At 41.4% G+C, this 18,935-nt stretch overlaps 1 non-coding gene across 1 annotated transcript; it reads right to left on the reverse strand.

Moving 5' to 3' along the window:
* Window positions 1-287: 287 nt before the first annotated feature.
* LOC139184734 (U6 spliceosomal RNA) lies at window positions 288-394 on the reverse strand. Its single transcript, XR_011568289.1, has one exon. It is a non-coding gene; the product is annotated as a U6 spliceosomal RNA (small nuclear RNA).
* Between the last annotated feature and the right edge of the window lie 18,541 nt (window positions 395-18,935).

Consider the following 18,935-nt stretch of genomic DNA (forward strand, 5'->3'; position numbering starts at 1 on the left):
ATCTAATTAAACTTTTGAGCTTTTTTTTCTTTCTTTTTCTCAGTCACATTTTTAATTGTTGTTATAAATCTCTGCCTCTACATTGGGCTTTTGCAGTTCTCTGGAGTTTTCCTTTTTTCTCTCTCTCTCTTTTTTTTAATTTCATTTTTTAAATTTTTTAAACCTATTATTATTTTTTTTTTCACTTTCATCAAGAGGGTCTTTATTTTTTTTATTTTTTTTTATTTTTTTAAATTTTTTTTAAAATTTTATTTTATTTTTAAACTTTACATAATTGTATTAGTTTTAAAAATATGGAACGCTTCACAAATTTGCGTGTCATCCTTGCGCAGGGGCCATGCTAATCTTCTCTGTATCGTTCCAATTTTAGTATATGTGCTGCTGAAGCGAGCACTAAACCTATTATTATTTTTTACATTTATTCCTTTGTTTGCTTTTCCTACTGTTCTTTTCCCCTTGCAGTTAATTTTAATGTATATAAATCTTTTTATCTACTTCTATTTAACTTTGCACATCTATTCTTTCTTTCCTTTCCTCTCAACATTTTGTTAGTTTTATTTTCATTGCTTTATTCCCCACTTGGCACCTTGCTTTAGTTTTGTTTTCCAGTTTGTGCTTTAGTTAGTTTTTTCTTAACTGGTAAGTATAATTTTTGATTTCCTTTGTTCACCGGGTCAATCTAGTGCATTTTATTTTGTTAGACTGTTTTGACTTTGCTCATGTGTGTATATGTATATGTGTATACTATATTATTTTAATTATTATTTGTCTGATTTTGTAACTGCCATTTGTCTGGGATTCATCTTTGGTTTCTTGTTTTTGGATATTTGTTTTAATCTCACTTAATACCATAACAAACCACTTGTGGAATCTTCGTTCCTGGCCAGAGATCAACCCCTGAGCCTTTGGAGTGGGAACACTGACTCCAAGACCCTAGACTACCAGAGAACTAACCCTGCTGCTGCTGCTAAGTCACTTCAGTCGTGTCCAACTCTGTGTGACCCCATAGACGGCAGCCCACCAGGCTCCCCCGTCCCTGGGATTCTCCAGGCAAGAACACTGGAGTGGGTTGCCATTTCCTTCTCCAATGTATGAAAGTGAAAAGTGAAAGTGAAGTTGCTCAGTTGTGTCAGACCCCCAGCGACCCCATGGACTGCAGCCTTCCAGGCTCCTCCGTCCATGGGGATTTTCCAGGCAAGAGTCCTGGCGTGGGGCGCCATTGCCTTCTCCAGAGAACTAACCCTGCTGCTGCTAAGTCGCTTCAGTCATATCCGACTCTGTGCGACCCCATAGACGGCAGCCCACCAGGCTCCCCCGTCCCTGGGATTCTCCAGGCAAGAACACTGGAGTGGGTTGCCATTTCCTTCTCCAATGCATGAAAGTGAAAAGTGAAAGTGAAGTCGCTCAGTCGTGTCCGACTCCTAGCGACCCCATGGACTGCAGCCTACCAGGCCCCTCCGTCCATGGGATTTTCCAGGCAAGAGTACTGGAGTGGGTTGCCACTGCCTTTTCCGAACTAACCCTAGGCAGTATCAAATAGTGAGAACTCACACAAAGGAAAGCATTTGAATACAAGACCCAGCATCACCCAACTACCAATAGCACCCTGTGCAAGACGCCTCATCTAAACAACAAACAAAACAAAAACATAACCCAGTCTTCAGCAGACAGGATCACCACCTCACTCAGCCTTGCTCATCAAAGGAAAAACAAGCAAACAAACAAAAACTGAGCACAAATCTCACACTATATGAAGCTTACACAAACCACTGGGCCAACCTTAGAAGGGCAGAAACCAAAAGGAAGAAAGAGCTCAACCATGAAGCCTGGGAAAAGGAGACCTCAAACACAATAAATTAAAAAATAATAATAATGAAAAGGCAGAGAAATACTACACAAATGAAGGAACAAACTAGGAACCCAGAAGTCCAAATAAATGAAGAGGAAATAGGCAAACTACCTGAAAAAGAATTCAGAATGATGATAGTAAAGATGATCAAAAACCTTGAAAACAAAATGGAGAAAATGCAAGAATCAATTAACAAAGACCTAGAAGAATTAAAGAATAAACATACAGAGACAAACAACACAATTACTTAAATTAAAAATACCCTAGAAGGAATCAGTAGCAGCATATATGAAGCAGAAGAACAACTCAGTGAGCTGAAAGATAAAATGGTGGAAATAACTTCTGAAGAGCAGAATAAAGTAAAAAGAATGAAAAGAACTGGGGATAGTTTCAGAGACCTCTGGAACAATATCAAATGCACCAACATTCGAATTATAGGGGTCCCAGAAGAAGAAGAGAAAAAGAAATGGTATGAGAAAATTTTTGAAGAGATTATAGTTGAAAATTTCCCCAACATGGAAAAGGAAATAGTCAATCAAGTCCAAGAGGCACAAAGAGTCCCATACAGGGTAAACCCAAGGAGAAACACATCAAGACACATACTAATCAAACAAACAAAGGCTAAACACAAAGAAAGAATATCAAAAACAGCAAGGGAGAAGCAACAAGTAACATATAAGGGAAACCCCATATGCTTAACAGCTTATCTTTCAGCAGAAACTCTGTGGGCCAGAAGGAAATGGAAAGATATATTTAAAGTACTGAAAGGGAAAAATCTACAACCAAGATTACTGTACCCGGCAAGGAGTTCATTCAAAATTGATGGAGAAATAAGCTTTTCAGACAAGCAAAATTTAAGAGAATTCAGTACCACCAAACCAGCTTTACAACAAATGTTAAAGGAACTAATATAGTCAAGAAATACAAAAGAAGAAGAAAGATTTACAAAATCAACCCCAAACAATTAAGAAAATGGCAATAGGAACATATATTTCAATAATTACTTTAAATGTAAATGGATTAAATGCTCCAACCAAAAGACACAGACTGGATGAATGGATACAAAAACAAGACCCATACATATGCTGTCTACAAGAAACCTACTTCAGACCTCAAGACACATATAGACTGAAAGTGAAAAGATGGAAAAATATATTCCTTGCAAATGGGAAGCAAAAGAAAGCTGGAGTAGCAATCCTCATATCAGACAAAATAGACCTTAAAAAAGATTACAAGAGATAAGGAAGGATGCTACATAATGATCAAGGGATCAATCTAAGAGGAAGACATAACAATTGTAAATATCTCTGCACCCAACATAGGAGCACCTCAATACATAAGACAAACACTAACAGACATAAAAGGAGAAATTGACAGTGACACAATAATAGAAGGAGACTTTAACACCCACTCACACCAATGGACAGATCATCAAAACAGAAAACTAATAAGGAAACACAAGTCTTAAATGATACATTAGATGAGATGGATCTCATTGATATCTTCAGGACATTCCATCCAAATGGAGAAGAATACACCTTCTTCTCAAGCGCACATGGAACATTCTCCAGGATAGACCACATCTTGGGTCACAAATCAAATCTCAGTAAATTTAAGAAAATTGAAATTGTATCAAGCATCTTCTCCAACCACAAATCTATGAGACTAGATATCAATTACAAGAAAAATGCTGTATGAAACAGAAACACATGGAGATTAAACAACATGTTTCTAAATAACCAACAGGTTACTTAAGAAATCAAAATAGAAATCAAAACATTTCTAGAAACAAATGACAATGAAAACACGACAACTCAAAACCTATGGGATTTAGCAAAAGTAGTTCTAAGGGGGAAGTTTATAGCAATACAATCCTACCTCAAGAAACAAACAAAAAAAAACATCAAATAGACAATCTAGCTTTACACCTAAAACAACTGGAAAAAGAAGAACAAAAAAACCCCAAAATTAGTAGAAGGAAAGAAATCATAAAGATCCAAGAAGAAATAAATGAAAAAGAAATGAAAGAAACAATCAGATCAGATCAGTTGCTCAGTCGTGTCCAACTCTTTGCGACCCCGTGAATCACAGCACGCCATAAATAGTAAAGAGAAACAATAGTAAAGATTAATAAAACTAAAAGATGGTTCTTTGAGAAGATAAACAAAATTGACAAGCCTTTAGCCAGACTCATCAAGAAAAAAAGAGAATAATCAAATCAACAAAATTAGAAATGAAAAAGGAGAGGTTACAACAGGCAATGCAGAAATACAAAGGATTATAAGAGATTCTTATGAACAACAGGCAATACATGGCAATAAAATGGATAACCTGGAAGAAATGGACAGATTCTTAAAAAAGTTCAGTCTTTCAAGACTGAACCAGGAAGAATTAGAAATTATGAACAACCCAATCACAAGCACTGAAATTGAAGCTGTGATCAAAAACATCCCAAAAAACAAAAGCCCAGGACCAGATGACTTCACAGGGGAATTCTATCAAACATTTAGAGAAGAGCTAATGCCAATCCTTCTAAAACTCTTTCAAAATATTGCAGAGGAAGGAACACTTCCAAATTCATTTTACAAGGCCACCATCACCCTGATAACTAAACCAGACAAAGACAACACAAAAAAAGAAAACTACAGACCAATATCACTGATGAACATAGATGCAAAAGTCCTCAACAAAATTTTAGCAAACAGAGTTCAGCAACATCAAAAAGCTCATACACCATAATCAAGTTGAGTTTATTCCAAGAATGCAAGGATTCTTCAGTACTCACAAATCAATCAATGTGATACACCATGTTAACAAATTGAAAGATAAAAACCATATGATAATCTCAATAGATGCAGAAAAAGCCTTTGACAAAATTCAGCACCCATTTATGATTAAAACTCTTCAAAAAAAAATGGGCATAGAAGGAACCTACCTCAACATGGTAAAGGTCATATATGATAAGCCTACAGCAAACATTATTCTCAATGGTAAAAAACTGAAAACATTCCCCTTAAGATCAGGAACAAGACAAGGGTGTCCACTTTCACCACTACTATTCAACATAGTTCTGGAAGTCCTAACTACAGCAATCAGAGGAGAAAACAGAAATAAAAGGAATCCAGATCGGAAAAGAAGAAGTAAAGCTCTCACTGTTTGCAGATGACATAATACTGTATACAGAAAATCCTAAACATAGTATCAGAAAATTACTAGAGCCAATCAGTGAATTTAGAAAAGTTGCAGGATACAGAATCTATACACAGAAATCACTTGCATTTCTATATACTAACAGTGAAAAATCAGAAAGAGAAATTAAGGAATCAATCCCATTCACCATTGCAACAAAAACAAATATCTAGGAATAAACTTATCTAAGGAGACAAAAGAACTATACACAGAAAATTATAAGACACTAATGAAAGAAATCAAAGATGACATAAACAGATGGAGAGATATTCCATGCTCTTGGGTAGGAAAAATCAATATTGTGAAAATGACTATACTACCAAACGCAATCTACAGATCCAACGCAATCCCTATCAAATTACCAATGGCATTTTTCACAGAACTAAAACAAAAACTTTCACAATTCATATGGAAACACAAAAGACCCCAAATAGCCTTGAGAAAGTCTTGAGAAAGAAGAATAGAGCTGGAGGAATCAACCTTCCTGACTTCAGATTATACTACAAAGCTACAGTCATCAAGACAGTATGGTACTGGCCCCAAAACAGAAATACAGGCCAATTGAACTAGCTAGAAAGCCCTTGTTTTTGACAAAGGAGGCAAGAATATACAATGGAGCAAAGACAGCCTCTTCAATAAATGGTGCTGGGAAAACTGGACAGCTACATGGAAAAGAATGAAATTAGAACACTTCCTAACACCTTATACAAAGATAAACTCAAAATGGATTAAAGACCTAAATGTAAGACCAGAAACTATAAAACTCTTAGAGGAAAACATGGGCAGAACACTCGATGACATAAATCAAAGCAAGATGCTCTGTGACCAACCTCCTAGTGTAATGGAAATAAAAACAAAAGTAAACAAGTGGGACCTGATTAAACTTAAAAGCTTTTGCACAGAAAAGGAAACTATAAGCAAGGTGAAGAGACAACCCTTAGAATGGGAAAAACTAATAGCAAATGAAACAACTGACAAAGGATTAATTTCTAAAATATACAAGCAACTCATACAACTCAATGCCAGAAAAACAAACAACCCAATCAAAAAGTAGGAAAAAGACCTAAACAGATATTTTTCCAAAGAAGACAAAACAGATGGCTAACAAACACATGAAAAGATGCTCAACATCACTCGTTATTAGAGAAATGCAAATCAAAACTACAATGAGATATCACCTCACACTAATCAGAATGGCCATCATCAAAAAGTCTACAAACAATAAATGCTGGAGAGGGTGTGGAGAAAAGGGAACTCTCTTGCACTGTTGGTGGGAATGTAAATTGATACAGCCACTATGGAAGATAGTATGGAGATTACTTTAAAAACTAGGAATAAAAACACCATATGACCCAGCAATCCCACTCCTAGGCATATACCCTGAGGAAACCAATATTGAAAAAGACATGTATCCCACTGTTCATTGCAACACTATTTACAATAGCTAAAACATGGAAGCCACCTAGATGTCCAAAGACAGATGAATGGATAAAGAAGTCGTGATACATATACACAATGGAATATTACCCAGCCATAAAAAGGAATGCATTTGAGTCAGTTCTGATGAGGTGGATGAACCTAGAACCTATTATACAGAGTGAAGTGAGTCAGAATGAAAAAGATTAATATAAGATTCTAATGCATATTTACCAAATCTAGAAAAATGGTACTGAAGAATTTATTTATAGGAGAGTAATGGAAAAACAGACATAGAGAATAGACTTATGGACATTGGGAGAGGGGAGGACAGGGTGAGATGTAGGGAAAGAGTAACATGGAAACTTACATTACCATGTGTAAAATAGCTAGCCAATGGGAATTTGCTGTATGGCTCAGGAAACTCAAACAGGGGATCTGTATCAATCTAGAGGGATGGGATGGGGCGGGAGATGGAAGGGAGGTTCAAAAGAGAGGGCATATATTTATACCTATGGCTGATTCATGTCGAGGTTTGACAGAAAACAACAAAATTCTATAAAGCAATTATCCTTCAATAAAAAAAATAAATTAAAAAAAAATCTGAAGTCTACTACAAGAAATTTGTATGCCTAAAACAAGCACACTAAGTACCCTTAACCAGGCTAGGAGGTATAGAGGGCTGTCATCTCCCCCACCCTGTCCTAGGGATGAAGCCCTTCATGATTTCCATGTTAGGGTCCCCAGGGTACCTGGGGGTACTAACAACTTGAATCCAATGTCCGACTCTTTGTGCCACATGGACTGTAGCCAGCAAGACTACTCTGTCTATGGGATTCTCCAGGTAAGAATACTGGAGTGAGTTGCCATTTCTTTCTCTAGTGAATCTTCCCGACCCAGTGATCAAACCCAAGTCTCCTGCATTGGCAGGTGGATTCTTTACCACTAGCACCACCTGGGAAGCATTTAATGCCTTGACTTATTATTTCATTATTAACTCACATTGCTGGACATGTCCACTCCATGGTGTCAATGGAAAACATAATTGTAACTGATATGACTGGGAAATACTGCATATGTTGCACAAAAAAAACCTCACTAATGAATTCATTGTTATGTAATTGAGGCTTCAGAATGCTTTATTTTTTCCAAAAATTCTTAGGTTTTTATGCTCAGAGAATTATAGTGTTTTCTTTTTAATTTTCAGGAAAAAAAAAGATAGTTTTAAGTGAAGCATTATCATTTTTTCCACTTAAAAAAAATGTTTCCCACTCATCAAAAAAATCTCATTTAGCACATTTTCAGGAAAGAGTGAGTTTTAGATATCATCAAGGAATGATTATTTCAATGGGAAGTTAGAACTAGGTCAGCATTCCTACCCAGTGGCATTTTCCTGTCCCTGCTTTAAAAAAATATATTTCTTATTTTATATCAGAGTATATATAGCCAATAAACAATGTTGTGATATGATAGTTTCTGGTGGACAGCAAAGGGACTCAACCATAGGTATACATGTATCCATTCTCCCCTAAACCCTCCTCCCATCCAAGCTGCCACATAATATTGAGCAGAGTTCCTGAGCTACACAGTAGGTCCTTGTTTGCTATCCATTTTAAATACAGCAATGTCCATCCCAAACTCCCTAACTATCCCTTCCCCACAACTTTGGCCAATAACCGTAAGTTCATTCTCCAAGTCTGTGAGTTTGCTTCTGTTTTGTAAATACGTTCATTTGCGTCATTTCTTTTCGGATTCCCTGTACAAAGGACGTCATATGATATTTCTTCTGTTCCCATCCCTTCTGGATCTGCTCTGCTCTCCTCTCCCTTTCTGGCCATTGCAGGTGGATGGGCCCCTGTTGTTATCTCTGTAATACCTTGGAACTCTGGGGCTATGTTACTGTCAACCTTTTCTCTAATGACTGACCCCAGTGGCTAATGTTACTTCCAGGGGAGGCATTTGCAGGCCAAGTATGAGTAATAATAATGTCAGCCGGCAGACTGCACAGTGAAGAATTGATGCAAAGCAAAGATTGGGTCACTGCTTGTAGGAAAGGGCAAGGCACCCCTGCACTTGCCCCACCTCTTCTTCCCTCCCTCTCTCCCTTCCCCACCTCTCTATCACACACACACACACACACACACACACACACATGCACACGCACACGTGCCTTTCATGCTACAAACTGCAGCATAAGGAGTTAAATAACATCAAAGAAACCAATCCATTTCCCCCTTTTCACATCCTCGAGACCTGGCAGCTGGTAAAGATTGCTCTCACAAGCATCATGTGTCAGTGATAACTCAAATGATCTCATTATTTCCTCATCAAAATAGCATTTTCTAACCTCACTATTGGCAGAAACAGGCTTTTAAAAAAAAAGGGCGGTGGGGGTGGGGGGGAATTGTACAAATCCAACAGTATCTGATTTATTTCTTTTAATCAAATAGCCTGGCTTAGACCAAAAGTGATTACAGCTTTTTGCATCCCCTTTCTCCTCCACCCCCAAATCCTGCCATCTTCTTTTTGATAAATTAGGGAGGTAGTAAACTGCACTTGTTTCTATATAGAATATTTATAGTTACTTGTTAACCCAGGGATTGGCAAAGACAGGTCAAATTCAGTCCACTGACTGATTTTGTACAACCTGTAAGCTAAAAATAGTTTTTCATTTAAAAAAAATTTTCTGGGGGACTTCCTTGGGGGTCCAGGGCTTAAGACTCCACATGGCCACTGCAGGGGGTGAGGGTTCAATCCCTGGTCTGGGAACTAAGATCCTACCTGCCTAGTGGCACAGCAAAAAATAAGGAAAAAGAAAGATTCTGGGGAAAAAATTTTTTTAATGTCTTGTGACATGTAAATTGTGTAAAATTCTGATTTTGAAAAAAAAATTCAGATTTTGATGTCTATATGTAACATTTCATACAAACAGCCATGCTTACGACATATTGTTTATGGCTGTTTCTGCACAACAAGAGCAAAATTGAATAGTTGACTGAAATCGAGCAGCCTGTAAAGCCTAAAATATTTACAGTCTGGTCCTTAGAAAAACTCTTCTATCTCCTATGTTAGCCCATTAAAACAAACAAACCAAAAAAAAAAGTATTGTTTGAATGATAGTATTAGGATATATGACATTATTAGGACAGTAACTGCATACTGCAGAACATAAACAATCTTAAATCAAGAATCCAGGGAACTTAGCCATAAAAAGGAATGAAATTGAGTCAGTTTTAGTGATGTGGATGAACTCAGAGTCTGCCACACTGAGTGAAGTAAGTCCATTAATACCATGTATTAATGCACACATACGCAATCTAGGAAAATGGTACTGATGAACCCATTTGCAGGGCAGGACTAGGGATGCAGACGTAGCGAATGGATGTGTGGACACAGTGGGGGAAGGAGAGAGTAGGGCAAATTGGAGATTAGCACTGACATATATATACAGTGCTGCTGCTGCTAAGTCACTTCGGCCGTGTCCAACTCTGTGCGACCCCACAGACGGCAGCCCACCAGGCTCCTCCATCCCTGGGATTCCCCAGGCAAGAACATTGGAGTGGGTTGCGATTTCCTTCTCCAATGCATGAAAGTGAAAAGTGAAAGTGAAGTCGCTCAGTCGTGTCCAACTATTAGCAACCCCAGGGACTGCAGCCTAGCAGGCTTCTCTGTCCAGGGGATTTTCCAGGCAAGAGTACTGGAGTGGGGTGCCATTGCCTTCTCCAATATCCATGTGTAAAATAGACAGCTAGTGGGAAGCTGCTGGATAGCACAGGGAGCTCAGCTTGGTGCTCTGTGATGACCTAGAGGGGTGGGTTGGGGGGTTATTTCTCTTTTGAAATAACCTGAGTTCTCTCTACCTTGGGTTTATGTGTCAAAATGCGAGCCCAACTCCCCAGACACAGAGGGAGCTTTTAAAATTCAGAAAATAAACATTTTTTCTCTCTCCACAAAGCCTGGCTTTGAAAACTGTAATTTCAATATAGAATCAACAAAGTCAGCTTTTGAAAATCAATGTCCATCAATGACCTTTTTATTCCAGACACTTCCTACCCTCACCTGTCCTGGAGTTTACAGCTTAGCATTCATAGTTCAATACTGGGAGAGGGGACATGATTGACAGGGGTATGAAAAACATATCAACTTGATATTTCAAAATAGTATTCCTGTTACCTTTGCTAAGTGAAAATCCTTGGTAAATAGTTTTATTCTTTTAAAAACAACTAAAGGGACTTCCTTGGAGGTCCAGGGGTTAAGACTCCATGCTCCCAATGCGGGGGACACGGGTTTGATTCCAGGCTAGGGAACTAAGAACCCACATGTCACACAGCACAGCCAAAAAAATATTAAAGAAATCATACTACACCTCAGTAGAATGCTTTGAACTCAGCTGTTGCATTAGTTTGGTCAGGCTACCATAACAAAATACCCTAGTCTGGGTGGCTTAAAGAACACAGATTTATTTCCTAACAACCTTGGAGGTTGGAAGTCAAAGATGTGGGCAGGGTTGGCGTCTCCCGAGGCCTCTCTGACAGAGATATGATTCTGGGATGTGGCCAGCGTCTCGGAGAAGTTCTTGCAGAAGGCCACCCTGTGTCCTCACATGGCCTTCCTTCTGTGTGCGCTTATATCTGTGTCTCAATCTCCTGTCATAAAGTAGCCTGTCACAGTGGATTTAGGACCCACCCTAGTGACTTTGTTTTAATCTAGTTTTCGTATTTAAAGGCCTCATCTCTAAACACAGTCACACTGGGGGTCAGGGCTTCAACATATGAACGGAGGCCAGGGTTGGGGTTAGGACTGGGGCGGCGGGGTGCAGGGGTAATTCCATCCATAACAGTTGTCAAAGCCAGTATCTCTACTCACCATAGTCTTCCCAGGCCTTCTTTTCTTTCTTTTTTTTTTTTTGCTATGAAGATCTTATATCCCTGACCAGGAATCAAACCCGGGCCTTAGCTGTGAAAGCACAGAGTCCTAACCATTGGACTGGCCAGGAAATTTACAGACCTCCTTTTCTGAGCCCCTGTGACCAATCCACACTCCATTGTTCTTCTGAGAAAACATCCACCAGCCTGCATTGCCATCTTTTGTTTGCTCGTCCATCTCTCATGTGAGACTGCAGACTCCTGGCCAGAGATCTTAGTCATCTTTGTTGGCATTGGTTCCAGGCACAGAGCTAGAAAGCAGCTGAGTGATGGAATACTGGCATGAGGAGGAAATGTTAGGATTGCATTGTCCGTGGGTCACGTTATATTCTTCTCATTCAGAGTGCAACAGCAGACATCTCCAAGGCTGCTTCACATCATATATATATAATGACTCCTTGGGGCTTGGCCAAACCTTCAGATATACGGGCTCCTGATATTGAGCTTTTTACTTTTCTGACATCTTTATTATTTATTTATTTGGCTGTGTCAGGCCTTAGTTGCAGCACTTGGGATCTTTTTGTTGCGGTGTGTGGACTCTCTAGTTGTGGTGCCTAGTCTCGGTAGTTGCCCTGCAATCATAATGCTTTAACTTGGGAATAAAAAGAAATGTAAAATATAATAAAATAAAATGTATTTCAACATGTGAATGTTTGCACATAATTACATTAGAAAGCATATAATAAGGTGTCAAATGCTTGCAGCCATGTTCAATGTTACAAATGCAGACTGAGGCATATAAATTTTATTTACGATTCAAATACCATGCATGGCCTCATCTCCGGTGATGGTAATGAAGTCACTCAGTTGTGTCCAACTCTTAGGGATCCCATGGACTGCAGCCCACCAGGCTCCTCCATCCATGGGATTTTCCAGGCAAGAGTACTGGAGTGGGGTGCCATTGCCTTCTCTGATGAAGTAACTAGAACAGGTGAATTCACTGAGACAGAAAGTAGATTAGAGGTTATTAAGGGCTGGGGCATGGGCTTCCCAGGTGGCTCAGTGGTAAAGAATCTGCCTGCTAAATGCAGGAGATGTGGGTTCAATCCGTGGGTCAGGAAGATCCCCTGGAGAAGGAGATGGCAAGCCACTCCAGTGTCCTTGTCTGGGGAAATCCCATGGACAGAAGAGCCTGGTGGGCTATAGTCCATGGGGTCACAAACAGTCAGACACAATTTATTTAGCGACTAAACAACAACAAAAAGGTCTGGGGGCAGGGAAAAGAGGGAACAATTGGTTAATGGTAAGAGAGCTTCCATTTAGGGTTTTGAAAAAGGTTTGGAATTATACTGTAGCCACCTTGCATGACATTGCAAATGTACTAGAATTGTGTCCTTTAAAAATGGTTAAAATGGTAAATTTTATGTTGTGTCTATCTTACCACAATAATTTTTTTTTCGGTCTTACAAACAAGAGCATTTTGTTTATACACAAACTGGGCTAGATGCTGGTTCAGCTAATTAAGAATAAATGGCCTTTCCTAACATGTATGTCCTGTGGGACATCTGAAAGTCATGCCACACAGTTCTTTGTTGTTCAGGACTGTTCCACACTTTGAAGGGCATCTGGCATCACTGGCAAACCCACTAAATGCCAGCAGGGCTCCCCTAAATGCTCCCACCACATTGCAATAGCCCCTCATGAGAACCACTGAGATTTGGGCAGTGAAATCCAGGTAGTTGGTCTGGGTTGGGGCTCAGCTGGCAACTGCAGTCCTCGTGGGCACTAGAAGCCAACAGAAATCCAGTTGTTTGGTGGACCAACCTGGAGCACCGGGAGCGAGGGGAAGAAGGAGGCGGGAACGTTCTGCTGTTCTCCTCAGGGTTCTGCACACCGGCTCCCGGTTGCTCCGGCAGCAGAAAGATTGCAGTTCCCTCCCAGACCAGGTAGAGAAAGAACCTGGAGCGTCAAGGTCCAGGGTTAAGGTGGGCGCGGGGTCGCGCAGGGCTGAATCAGCCATCCTCGGATGATGCGCAGAGCTGCTGACTGCGAACGCGGCGGTGACAGCTACTATTTATTGAATAGTTAGCAAGTTCGTGACTATACTTTTCAGGTGACTGTAACAATCTCTTTGTTAAGACGAGAAAACAAGCTTCCACAGCCGCAAGGCGCTCAGGAAGTCGAGAGTTGTTGAAACGGGGCAGAGACACTGTCTCGGAGATTACTACCGGGCAGACCCAAACCTGCTTGTTCCGAGTCTCCTAGGCAGACCTCCAAGCCAGGCTGCTGCCAAACTCCATCTCCCCTCCTTTCGCCTGGCTGGGACTTGTTCCCAGAGGGCAGAGGACCACAGTGCCCTCTTCTCCCCGATTTCTCTAAGCAGGTGATCTGAGTGACGGAGGGGCGCTTAGCCCACCTGCCACCAAGTGTGATGCCATCTCCAGGGTGTAAAGACCTGGGAAGCAGTGCCTTCTCCCAAGACGTACGGAGATCCTAGCGCTGAAAAGATTGTGGTTGATGGACAAGCTGCGTATGGAGCCAGCTTCTTTCCCGGAATGGATGCCAGCCTGTTTGCCAGCAAAGGCTCCTCCCCACGGTCCAGTTTGGGATCTGGGACACAGACGAAGGACTGAATGTCCCTATTGTTACCCCTACCACCACCCCTCTACAGGGAGCCAGAAGAGCCCTCTAATGTCAGTTGCTCATCCACAGAGGATCCTTTGATGTGAACCCTTAACTTCAGCCCTCTCTCTGCCATCTTCCCTGACCCCAGCACTTAGCAAATGGGACTGGCCTGTCCAGTAGGGCCAGTCTTCCATGTTTTGTTCTTTAAGATAGATTTTTTTTAAATTTATCTGTTTATTTATTTTTGGTTGTGCTGGGTCTTTATTCCTGCACGGGCTTTTCTCTAGTTGCGGTGCACAGGGCTTCCATTTCAATGGCTCCTCTTGTTGCAGAGCAGGGGGCTCTAGGACATATGGGCTCAGTAGCTGCATCTCCTGAGCTCTAAAGCACAGGCTCAATAGTTGTGGTGCAGGGGTTGAGTTGCCCCCAGGCACGTGGGATCTTCCCAAGTCAGGGATGGAACCCGTGTCGCCTGCATTGGCAGGCAGATTCTTTACCACTGAACCACCAGGGAAGCCCTTCTGTGTTCTTTTAACCCTAACCCATGCTCCATTGTAATTCATAAAATCATTAGTTACACAGCACTAATAATTCGGGCAACTGTCTCTTTTTTTTTTTTTTTAACATTTTCACACACCTGATTTGATCCTCACAACAAACCTTTTTAGGAGGTGTTGTTGTTATTCCCATTCTACAGATGAGGAAATGTGAGGCCCAAGTCACTCGCCTGGAATGTGGCAGAACTGGTCTTGAGTCAAGTCCTCTCATGGTAAAGCCAGTGCCCTCAACAAGGGTTCATGCACCTGCTGGCAGGTCCTCTCAGTGAGTCTCTGGAGAAGTCATTCTGCTTGAGAGCACAGTGGCCAAAGTTCTTCAGCAGCTCCTCCATAAAGTAGCAGGACTTGTTCTTTCTTTGAAACTGTTTAACTAACTTCACCGCCATGAACCTGTTGGAGGCTCTAGAATTTCCGTAAGACTCACAGAGCGGGTATGATGTTCTCTGTTTCCTGAGGCAAAAGCAGAGAGGACCATCATTATCCACAAGTCAGTGATATCGTGGTTATAACAAGCAATATATATATTTGACCTTTGACCCATTTCTAGCACCAAGCTCCTAGTAATGCAAGCCCTAAAAGTTTCTTTCATTATATTAATGAGGTGGCTTTTAGAGAGCCTTGGCTTCCTACTGAAGCGACAGAACATACACACGTAACCTAACCTAAGGGTGGGGACTGGTCGACAGGGGAGCCAGCCACATGATTAGAGGATTAGAGGGTTGGAAACTTTGGTCCCACCCTCTGATTTCCAAGGAGGAAAGAGGGACTGGAGGTTGAGTCAGTTACCAATGACCGCTGATGTAATCAATCATGTCTATATAATGAATCCTCAAAAACAAACAAACAAACAAAAAAACCAAAATAACAGGGTTCAAAGAGCATCCACGCTGGTGAACATCTGGCATTGTGGGAAGAATGGCCTCAGAAAGAGCATGGAAGTTCACATCCTTTCTCACATACCTTGCCCTGGGCTGTTCCTGTGTGATGCTCTTTCATAATAAACCAGTGAGCTCAGGAGTCAAAGGGTTTCCCGAGTTCTTCGAGCTTCTGTAGCAAAACTTGGGCTTGTAGTAATCAAGCCCAAGGAGGAAGCCAGGTTTCCAGGTGGCACTAGTGGTAAAGAATCCACCTGCCAATGCAGGAGACATAAGAGACTCAGGTTTGATCCCTGGGTCTGGAAGATCCCCTGGAGGAGGGCATGGCAACCCACTCCAGTATTCTTGCCTGGAGAATCCCATGGTGAGAGGAGCCTAGCGGGCTACAGACCAGAGGTTGCAAAGAGTCAGACACAGAATGAGTAACATATATATTTATATCTATAGGACTTCCTCGAGTCGGGGCCTCAATTTAGGAGTTAGGCTCCAGGTGGACGGAATTCAGTGTTCTCAGGATCCAAGCCAGCTTGGCTCCCCATCCTGCTATTCAGGTCTTGTTGTGTCAAAATAGAGGGACAAGACCATCAGCTTCATCCCTGAGAGCAATGTACCTAGCTGGGAGAAAGGTTACAATGAATCATGAATCCACAGGGGCAGGTAGGCAAAAAAATCCAAATGAAGGCCAACCAAAGGGGAAGCAGAGTCAATTCTTCATGGGGTAAGGCCTTGATAACCAGCCTTGTGGGTCAGTAGTTTTTGTAGCTGACAGACTGGAGCACGACACACCACAAATAGCCGTGAGCACCCACAGAAGAGCTCTAATTTCTTGACAACCAGCCAGATTGCTCGTCTCTATTAGACCCCCTCCAGTTGCAGTCAGAGGACCTTTTTTTAATATTTATTTATTTGACTGTGTCTGGTCTTTCTTGTGTCATGTGACATCTTTGTTGCTTGTGGGCTTAGTTGCTCAGAAATTGAACCAGGGTCCCCTGCATTGGCTATTTCCCTGGTGGCTCAGTTGGTAAAGGGTCTGCCTGCAATGCGGGAAACCTGGGTTCAATCCCTGGATCCAATCCCTGGTTTGGGGAGGGAGGAGGAAGTTCCTCCCTAGAAGAGGAAATGGCAACCTGCTCCAGTATTCTTGCCTGGAGAATTCCATGGACAGAGGAGCCTGGTAGGCTACAGTCCATGGGTCACAAAGAATCCCTTGCATTGGAAGGTGGATTCTTAACCACTGGACCACCAGGGAAGTCCCAGAAGACCCAGAGGATTGTGAGGGAGGCAACTATCAGAATGTTCATGTTCTGATTGGTCTCTAGTGTTTCCTCTTGAAATGTTATTATTGTTCCTCCTGAAATCACGGGATTACACCTTGCCAGTATAGATAAGAAAGCTTTTCAGACAGCTTCTAGAATTTCAAGCAGGAAATGCCCCCAGGGAGGAGATTGGTAAAGTTGAGCTACTCTTCTGAAGCTTATATGAAAATTGAGGTATGTACAAAGCATATCTCAAAGTGGGATCCAGCATTGTATTCATTTTTTCTAATAACTTATCTTTTTAGGCTGCACCTTGAGGCATATGGGATCTTAGTTCCAACCAGGGACTGAACCCATGTCCTCTGCATTTCAAGCACAGAGTCTTAACCACTGGACCACCAGGGAAGTCCCCACAACGGTTATTCTTTATCAAATAAATGACATTAGTGATAAATTAATGGAACACTAAGTACAGAAAAAAAAAAAAAAAACGCACCTACCCTATTCACACTCCAAGTTGAATTGGTTTTCATTTGTTCAAGTTTCTTTTCTATTCATTTCATGGGCATGTATCATTTTTATGGAGCTGAAATCATAGTAGTGGGTATTCTTTTTATCACTTAAAATTAAATCATAAGCACATTTTTTATGTTGTTACAGAGTCTTCATAATTGTTATTGGCTCTGTATAACTCACAAGAGGTTACACTCTATCACTTATCCAATTATCCCTCTACTACTGTTTTTTCAGATTACTCTCAGCTTTTCACTATTATGCCTAATATTGTGTGTGTGCTCAGTCGTGTCAGACTCTTTGCAACCCCATGGACTGTAACACACCAGGCTCCTCTGTCCATGGGATTTTTTTAAGGCAAGAATACTGGAGTGGGTTGCCATTTCTTCCTCCAGGGGATCTTCCCGACCCAGGGATGGAAGCTGTGTTTCCCACATGTCCTGCACTGGCAGCAGGATTCTTTACCACTAGTGCTGCCTGGAAAGCCCAATACCTAATATTACAATGAACATGTAAGTGTGTTACTCAGAGCCTAAGGGAAGATTGTGGGTGAGGTGCAGGGAAATTTTCAGGCAACTCTTAGTAAGAGATGACATGCAATGCAGAGCAGGCCTGCATTGACCTAGAGGGGAGAGATGGAGAGTCAAGAAAATGGAAAATGAATGTTTATTTTCCTCTTTTGAAAAGAGGAGGTGAAGAGAAAACTGTCTTATTAATTTTTTAATGTTTATTTAATTGGCTGCACTGGGCCTAAAGCAAAGGGCCACCCTCCCATGGTCTGCAGGCTGAGGACTTCCACAACAAGCATGAGCAGAACAGAAGCACATGTGGTCCTTAGCATGCTCGAGCCCCTTGCAGGGGACTCTGAGACCTGATTCGCCGGCTCTAAGCCAAAGACTTAAGGTCACCCAGTTCTGCATGTGGGCCAGGATGCCAAGGACCACAGACATCGCTATGAATGGATCCCTGTCTGTACCCACAGGCCTGAGAGGCTGGGAAAAGTCAAGGGGTTTAGATATTTTTTCTTTTGGATTATTTTCCTAGGAGAGCTTTCTAGAAGTAGGATGACTGGGTCAAAGGGCACCAAAGCTTTTTTCCCTGTGGGATTCCCAGAGCCAGTTCCCAGACCCAGCTGCCATGTTCTTCTTTTCCATCCCGCCTCAGTCCCAAGGACTCAGGGACTCATTTTTGCTTCGTGCCCCTACTCCACTCTACCCCATGGAGCTGCTCCTCGTCCAAGACCTCCCCCAACCCCCACACCCCCCACATACATCTTCCTCCTTTCTCATTGCCTCTGAAGACAAACTCCTGGGGCCATCTCATTTTCATCTAGGGACTTCCCTAGTGGTCCTGTAGTTGAGACTTTGCCTTCCAACCCAGGGGGTGCAGGTTTGATCCCTGGTCAAAGATCCCATATGCCTCGTGGCCAAAAATAAAATAAAGTAGAAGCAATATTGTAACAAATTCAATAAAGACTTTAAAAAAAAAATGGTCCACATCAAAAAAATTTGTAGGGACTTCCTGTTGGCCCAGTGGCTAAGACTTCACCCTCCCAATGCAGAAGGCCCCAGTTTGATCCCTGGTGGAGGAACGAGATGCCACATGCCACAGATAAGAGCTCTCATAGCACAACTAGGACCCGGCAGAGCCAGATAAATAAATAAAAATAATTAAAAAAAAATCTTTAAAAAAGAAAAAGCGTCTAATGGAAGAATATGATAAGGGAACAACCAAGACATTCAAACAGGCCAAAGGGTATAAAAACTTGTTTGGATAGTCATAAATTCTCA

Source organism: Bos indicus, chromosome 8 (assembly GCF_029378745.1).
Source record: "Bos indicus isolate NIAB-ARS_2022 breed Sahiwal x Tharparkar chromosome 8, NIAB-ARS_B.indTharparkar_mat_pri_1.0, whole genome shotgun sequence".
Lineage (NCBI taxonomy): Eukaryota > Metazoa > Chordata > Mammalia > Artiodactyla > Bovidae > Bos > Bos indicus.